At 44.6% G+C, this 8,151-nt stretch overlaps 1 long non-coding RNA gene across 1 annotated transcript; it reads left to right on the top strand.

The window, feature by feature from the left end:
• Nucleotides 1-3,242: 3,242 nt before the first annotated feature.
• Nucleotides 3,243-7,863, top strand: LOC139830334 (uncharacterized). The gene is made up of 6 exons (XR_011742263.1): nucleotides 3,243-3,307; nucleotides 4,819-4,923; nucleotides 5,596-5,713; nucleotides 6,856-6,960; nucleotides 7,113-7,234; nucleotides 7,745-7,863. It is a non-coding gene; the product is annotated as an uncharacterized lncRNA (long non-coding RNA).
• The last annotated feature ends 288 nt before the right edge of the window (nucleotides 7,864-8,151 follow it).

Here is an 8,151-nt window from a genome sequence, read left to right as displayed (position 1 = left end):
TCAGAGCCCCTGGTGCTCCTGGTCCCGCTCGCCCTCCTCGTCGTCTTCACCCTGGGCTCCAAGGCCCCGCGCTACTCGCGGCCATCGACTACGCCACCGGCCTTGACCTCGACGACGCTCCTCTCCACCCGCTCGTCAACCACACCCTCCGCGCCACCTCCCGGGGCTTCATGGGCGGCGGCAGCGTCGAGGCGGGATCCGTAGCGGAGGTCTCCGACGCCGGCGACACGCTCGCCACCGGGCCCGTCCTCCAGCGGTTCTGCTCCCCGTCGAGGGGGCACAAGGCCGAGCAGGCCGTCGTGGCGTGGGGGACGGGGGTGCAGGTTCCCGGGTTCGCGTTGGACGGGCTCGCCGACGACGCGTGGCATGGGACGCCCATGTTCGATGTCGCGGTCCGCATGCCATCCAACCACGCCAACAACCACGAGGGGAAGCTCGTGTCGTGCTGGGGCCTGCGTGTCGGGGACGCGGCAACGTTGGGAGCTCCCGCGCCGTGGCCGACGTCGACACCGTCCCGTCGTCTCCCAATGACCGGCACGGCCGTGCCACCTAAACTGCACTCTTTGTTTCATCAGCTTATTTATTTCAATTCTAGTTTTTGTTTTTGTTTTGGTGTGACCCATATTAGAATTCCATTCTAGATTTAGTAGCTTTTGGCGTTTCCGTAGTGGATAGCCGATTGTTGCAACATGTTATTTTCCAGCGAGCGAGTTGTGTAATCCATTTCGCGCGCGCGATTAAAAAAAGGCATTGAATTGAATAGATTGTGTGGATGGGGTCAATCAAAGTAAAAGGTGAGATCCCGGGCGGTCACGTTAGTAGGAAGAAACCAAACCCAACCCTAAATTCTGCCCGCAGGGCCTTCCGCCGTTCCGGCCCGGTGGCTCGCGTGTTCGATCAACCAAAATTGGCCCGCTCAGTTTGAAGCCACACCCACAAGGGACCCAAACCCTATTTCCCCTCCCCGCTGTGCCCCCACACCTCCAAGGCGGCGGCGCCTCCATGGCGGCGACGCAGCCTAGCTCGCCGGAGCGCGCGTGCCTCGCTACCACGATGCGCGCCGCTCCGTCCAACTAGCCGAGCCTCACCGCCACGGACCGGACGTCCGCGCCCCCCGCCCGGAGATGGAGCCTGCGCACGCCAAGTTCTTCTTCGCGCCGGCGGCCTTGAGATCCGCACCTCCGTCGCGGGATGCGTCCTCGACGTCTACTCCGACCAGGCTCGCTCGCGCGGAACCAGGTACCTCCTCCCTTTGTTTCTCGTCACTGAAATTCCTACTTAACGGCAGCCACCCTCTTCGATCTGCCCCCCGCAGGACGTGCGCACGGCCTCCAATCTCGGCCCCGGTTACTGGGGAACCTACCTGGACGACGCCACAAAACCCTCTCGGAGCTCTTCAGCCGATACGGCAGCTCTGCTTACTTCTTGTGCTACATTATCCCCATCGATCTGCTTCTACATGTACTCAGGTAACTGCTCTGCTCCCTCACTACAGTTCCTGCTTACTTCACAGATACACGATTGATTGATTCATTCATTCATTGCAGAATACGTAAATCCTCCACAATCTGCTCTATTGTTGCTGACTTTTTCTTTTCTTTCTCATTGCTTGAATACTATGTTAAATAATGTGCAATTTTCCAGCTAGCATACTAGTCATGGTAATTTCTTCCTGTAGAATTAACACTGATAAGTATCTATAAATGTGTGACTAGGTGAGCTTGACAAACTGCCACTGTTTTCTGGATATTCGAATCTTCTTTTCGTAATGCATTCTGTTTACTTTGTAGGAATATGTGGGCAATCTTGGGATGCTCATAATCTTCTTATTGATTACTGGCTGCCAACTGGATATCCTTATGATGCTCCTTGTAGGAGCTCCATAGTTTGACTAGCAGTTTCAGTAAAGGAATGCAGATATAATGAATGGGAGAGGGAGATCCAGGAGCTCTGGGAGACTTTGCTGGGGCTGTATCACAGGTAACCACCATTGCCCGTGTTGTTTCAAAGGGTTGTATGTTAATTCTGATTCTGCTTACTGTTGTAGTGATGATTCTGTCGGTTCAACATGATTTAGTTGATCTTGATTGTCTGTTTATTTGTGTGCTTATTATGGAATCAACTGTGTTTAGGCAAGTCATTTGTTCTGTGGGTCCACCCAAGACCCCGCTGTCCTATTTTTGCAATCAAATCTTTGGATATAACGGATAACTAGGATATCTTTTTGTTTGTGCATAGGATACCAAACTGTTCTCCTTGATCTATTCTGGTACTTCTAGATTCTAAGAGCATATAATATGTTGCCCTCGTGATACTAATTTGGTGCAAATGCTTCTGCAAATTCGTCCATTTCGGAAGAAAAAAAATACACATTTCTTCTTCTTTTGGGCTTTGCTTCAGTCAACTCAATATTTGGTTGATGTATAAATATGTGTGCCTCACTGGGCCAGATAGTAATTTGATTCCCTGATATACTAGCCTGTAACCTCCTAACTCTTATATATATATTGAGAACTCTAATGTTATTGGAGCACATTTTGTTCTTGGAAAGTTCACTTCACAATTTGAAATTGTTGCGGTAGTTCTCTATCTTTAGAAATCTTTCTGTGTCAACCTTATTTTATTATGGTCTGAATTTGCTCACTGCTTTTGTGTCTCTTTACTGATTTTGACGTTTTTTAATTGCAGGTTTTAGAAGCCTGGGAGCATAGGACCCGTCCGATTTAGCGGCTGGTGTCCATCCCACACCAAGAACAAAACCAACCCTAACCTAAACGCATTTCCCCTCCCTGCTCCTCTGCTCCCACCCCTCCAAGGCGGCGCCGGCGCCTCCATGGCCGCGACGCAGCCTAGCTCGCCGGAGCGCGCGTGCCTCGCTACCACGGTGCGCGCCGCTCCGTCCAACTAGCCTCGCCGCCAAGCGCACCACGGACCGGACGTCGGCGCCCCCCGACCGGAGATGGAGACTGCGTCCGCCAAGTTCTTCTTCGCGCCGGCGGCCTTGAGATCCGCACCCCCGTCCCCGGGATGCGTCCTCGACGTATACTCCGACCAGGCTCGCGCGGAACCAGGTACCTCCTGCCTTTGTTTCTCGTCACTGAAATTCCTACTTAACGGCAGCCCCTTCCGTTGGTTCATTCAATTCTGTTGTAAACCTTTACGCTCCTAAACATATCGACCGGTTCTCATCTGGTCTATTGTTGATTTTTTTTTCTCCGTGCAGGAACAATCAAGTCTTTGGGGACCGGGAGGAGGGAGAATTCAAAAACAACTCTTTGCTCAACAGCCGGACCTCTGCTCTGCGATGGTGAGCTACCACCACTAGTCTTATTTGCCCTATTACTTTTTCTCCTTGCGGGGAGTAGTCTTGCCTTGGCCCTGCAGCAGTGGAGTGCCAATTAATGATTACTCTTTTCCTTTGCTGGCTACTTAGCAAACAAACGTTCAGTTAGTGAAATGGATTTTTCTCTGCTTGCCTTTCCTTTGCTGCAAAAAATGCATTCCAGAATTTTCATATTTCATGCGGAAGAAAACCACTCAATTTTCCTTGCTGTTTGGCTTCGCACAAGTCAACTGAATATTTGATTCATGCCGCTAAATATCTATGCCGGCATGAAGTACAGACAGCAGCTCCTTTGGATGGCTTTACAATCTGAGCTTTTTTCTTCGTATGGTTTCACTTTATTTCTGCTCCACCATATGATGCGTAGGATGGTAGCTTCATTATTGTGCACATAGGCTTCTTTTTGGTGGGGAGTAATCTTTCCTTGCTGGATTGGAGTGCCAAGGATTATTCTTAGCAAACAACTTTACTTGGTGATCTGCAAATTTGTCCATTTCCTCGAGAGGGAAGAAAAAACAAACATATTTCTTCTTTTTTGGCTTTGCTTCGGTCAATTCAATGTATGGTTGCTACATAAAAATGTGTGCTTCACTGGACCGGATAGTAATTTGATACCTGATATGCTAGCTTGTAGCCTCCTGTACATATATTGAGAACATCCCATTCTTGGGAAGTTCACTTACGATTTGAAATTGCTGCGGAAGTTCTCCGTTTAATGATCCTTTCAACGTCGACCTTGCTTTATTCTGCTCTTGATTTGCTCAGTGCTTTTGTGTTCTGAATTGAAGGTTGTTGTGTTTTCACATAAAGGAACACATGGATTTATTGCCTGCCCTCATATTGTAGTGGGAACACCTGTAAGGTTTTATCGCTGGCTAGAGAGAAGGACCTTCCTTTGAAGAATGCAAGGCATTTCATTCTTGATGGGTGTGACAAGATGCTAGAGTCACTTTGTAATTTGTTAACCTCGTTTCTTCTATCCTTAGAGTTTTTTGGCCATATTCCTTTTCGAGTTATCAGTTGTATGTGATGTGTTCAAGTCTAGAACCTGTTATATGAATGTATTGTATTATGCTGTGTACCCTAAGGTGTTCGTCCATGATGCACACCCTTATTGCTGTGCACTCCACCACAATCCATTTAGACCATAAGCTAGTACTTTTTCCATGTTAAGTGTCTGGTATAACATCCTTACTGTATATACTTGTTGGAATGCTATGTTAAATGTTGTGCAATTTGCCACTAGCATACTAGTTATGGTAATTTCTTCGTGTAGAATTAATCCTGATAAATATCTATAAGTGTGTCCAGGTGAGCTTGACAAACTGCCACCATTTTCTGAATATTCAAATCTTTTCGTAATGCATTATGTTAACTTTGTAGCAATATGTCGGCAATCTTGTGATACACATAATCTTTTTATTGATTACTTACTGCCAACTGGATGTCCTTATGATGCACATATTTCCTTGCAGGAGCTCCCTAGTTTGACTAGCAGTTTCAATAAAGTAAGCTAGATATAATAAATGGGAGAGGGAGATCCAGGAGCTCTGGGAGACATAGCTGGGGCTAGATCAGAGGTAACCACCATTGCTGGGGTTGTTCTCAAAGGGTTGTATGTTAATTCTGATTCTGCTAACTGTTGGAGGGATGATTCTGTCAGTTCAACAATGGAATGAACTGTGTTTAGGCAAGTCATTTGTTCTGTGGGTCCACTCAAGACTCCGCTGTCCTAATTTTGCAATCAAATCTTTGGATATAACGGATAACTAGGATATCTTTTTGTTTGTGCATAGGTTAACAAACTGTTCTCCTTGATCTATTCCAGTACTTCTAGATTCTAAGAGGATATAATATGTTACTCTTGTGATACTAATTTGGTGCAAATGGATCTGCCAATTCGTCCATTTCCTCGCGGGGAAGAAAAAAAACGCATTTATTCTTCTTTTTGGCTTTGCTTCAGTCAACTCAATATAATATGTTGTTCTCATGATAATATGTGTGCCTCACTGGACCGAATAGTAATTTGATACCCTGATATACTAGCCTGTAGCCTTCTAACTCTTATATATATTGAGAACTCTCATATTATTGGAGCACATCCCATTCTTGGAAAGTTAACTTCACAATTTGAACTTGCTGCGGAAGTTCTCTGTTTATTGATCCTTTCAATGTCGGCCATGTTTTATTCTGGCCTTCATTTGCGCACTGCTTTTGTGCCCTTTACTGATTTTGATGTTTTTTAATTGCAGGTTTTAGAAGCCTTGGAGCATAGGACACTGTTGTCCCCGTTGAGAGCTTATTCCCATGCTCTCATAGTTGCATTTCGACTACTTCCTGCTTCTCATTTGTCCTCATTGCACTGTTTTGGTGAGTATGTGTTTCTCTACATGTCTCCTCTACGTGATCTATGATTGCTCCATATAAAAAAGAAATGCCCAGTTGCCGAGTGGTATTGCCACAAACTGTAAAAGTGGTTTCAGCTAGCCATGTTTACTATTTTCTGTAAAAATGTAAAATTGAAGTCTTGATCTTCTTTTATATGGGAACTGTCCAGCAATTAAGTAAATGAGGTTGTCATGATCTGATTAGAAAAATCCGTTGACATACACACTGAGTATGCACAATCATGTATCTTATTTACAGGGTAGTGCGTGATGCTGGGAATGTCAAATTTTCTTCTATGCTAGTTAGCTGTTTGTCTTGCTAGATGAGATCCCGTGTTTGCATAAGCCTGATAGGTTCAGCTATCTTGCATTTTCGTATAGCTGAAAGCACTAGTTTTGAGCCACTGAATGCCGACTATAAGTTTTCACCTGCTTACACAATTATTTGCAATGATTGAGCAGACCTCTTTTATACAAGATGCCTTGATGTTTACCAAAGATAATTTACTCTGGTTTGTATGGATGTTTCTTGCGAAGGTAGCTGGTTAGTTGCGTCTTGCAACTATTTCTTATTTGCACTTGCTATACCAGGGCAATGTGAGAATCATGCATTGTGCAGTCTGTTATGCTGTGGTGCTATCTGGAAGCACAATGACTCGGTTTACGCTTTAATCCATGTGCAGTGTTTTCAAATTGTTCTATCCGGGGAAAGAAACACAAGGTGTTCATCAACGATGCACACCCCGCCTTTTCTGATTGTATTGTTGTGCACTCCACCATAATCCCTTTAGACCATAAGCCAGTGTTTTTCCATATTTAGTGTCTGGTATAACAGCCTTGCTTGATGTACTTGCTGGAATACTATGTTAAATGTTGTGCAATTTGCCAGCTAGCATACTAGTTATGGTAATATCTTCCTGTAGAATTAACCCTGATAAATCTATAAATATGTGACTAGGTGAGCTTGACAATCTGCCACCATTTTCTGGATATTCAAATTTTCTTTTCGCAATGCATTCTGCTAACTTTATAAGAATATGTGGGCAATCTTGTGATGCAAATAATCTTCTTATTGATTACTTACTGCCTACTGGATATCTTTATGATGCGCATATTTCCTTATAGGAGCTCCCTAGTTTAACTAGAAGTTTCAGTGAAGGAAGCCAGATATAATGAAGGGGAGAGGAAGATCCAGTAGCTCTGGGAGACATTGTTGGAGTTGGATCAGAGGTAACCACCATTGCCGGGGTTGGTTTCAAAGGGTTGTATGTTAATTATGATTCTGCTAACTGTTGGAGTGATGATTCTATCGGTTCAACATGATTCAGTTGATTTTGTAACTATGTTTAAATGTGTGCTTATATTGAATCAACTCTGTTTAGGCAAGACTACCCTGATCGGTGGCTAACCCTAAGCTGCCGTGACCTTTCCGGCTCTGTCCGTGGCGTTGCGCTGGCTGGACACTGGACCAACAGCAGACCTTTGGATGGCTTATGATGTGTAGGTTGGTAGCTTCATTATTTTCCTCTATGATGATGAGCTACACTTGTAGTCTTGTCTCTTTTTATGCGGGAGTAATCTTTCCTTGCTGGAGTGGAGTGCCAGTGATTATTATTTGCAAACACCTTTACTTGCCCTTCCTTCGGTGCGAATGGATCTGCAATTTCGTCCATTTCCTTGTGGGGATGAAAAAACAGTACATATTTCTTTTTTTTGGGTTTGCTTTGGTCAACTCAATATATGGTTGTTGTATAAATATGTGTGCATCACTGGACCTGATAGTAATTTGATACCCCGATATGCTAGCCTATAGCCTCCCAACTCTTATTTATATTGAGAACTCTCCTGTTATTGGAGCACCTCCCATTCTTGGAAAGTTCACTTTCACGAATTGAAATTGCGGATGAAGTTCTCTGTTTATTGATCCTTTCAAAATGTCAACTTTGTCTTATTCTGGTCTATTTTGCTCACTGCTTTTGTGTCCTTTACTGATTTTGATGTTTTTTAATTGCAGGTTTTAGAAGCCTCGGAGCATAGGACACTGCTGTCCCTGTTGAGAGCTTCTTCACATGCTTTGGTCATTGCATTTCGACTACTTCCTGCTTCTCCTTTGCCCTTATTGTACTGTTTTGGTGAGTATCTGTTTATCCACTTGTCTCCTCTATGTGGTTTATGACTGCTCCATATAACAAAGAAATGCCCAGTTGCCTGAGTGGTATTGCCACAACATGTAAAAGAGGTTTTAGCCAGCCATGTTACTATTAAGTAAACGCGGTCGTCGTGATCTGATTAGAAAAATACGTTTACATACACACGCGTGAGTATACATCATTATGTATCTTATTTGCAAGGTATTTTGTGATGCTGGTACTGTCAAATTTGCTTCTACGCTAGTTAAGCTGTTTGTCTTGCTAGATGAGA

This window comes from Lolium perenne, chromosome 4 (assembly GCF_019359855.2).
Source record: "Lolium perenne isolate Kyuss_39 chromosome 4, Kyuss_2.0, whole genome shotgun sequence".
Taxonomy (NCBI): domain Eukaryota; kingdom Viridiplantae; phylum Streptophyta; class Magnoliopsida; order Poales; family Poaceae; genus Lolium; species Lolium perenne.
The sequence above is the reverse complement of the archived record's forward strand: the minus strand, read 5'-3'. Positions and strand labels throughout refer to the sequence as shown.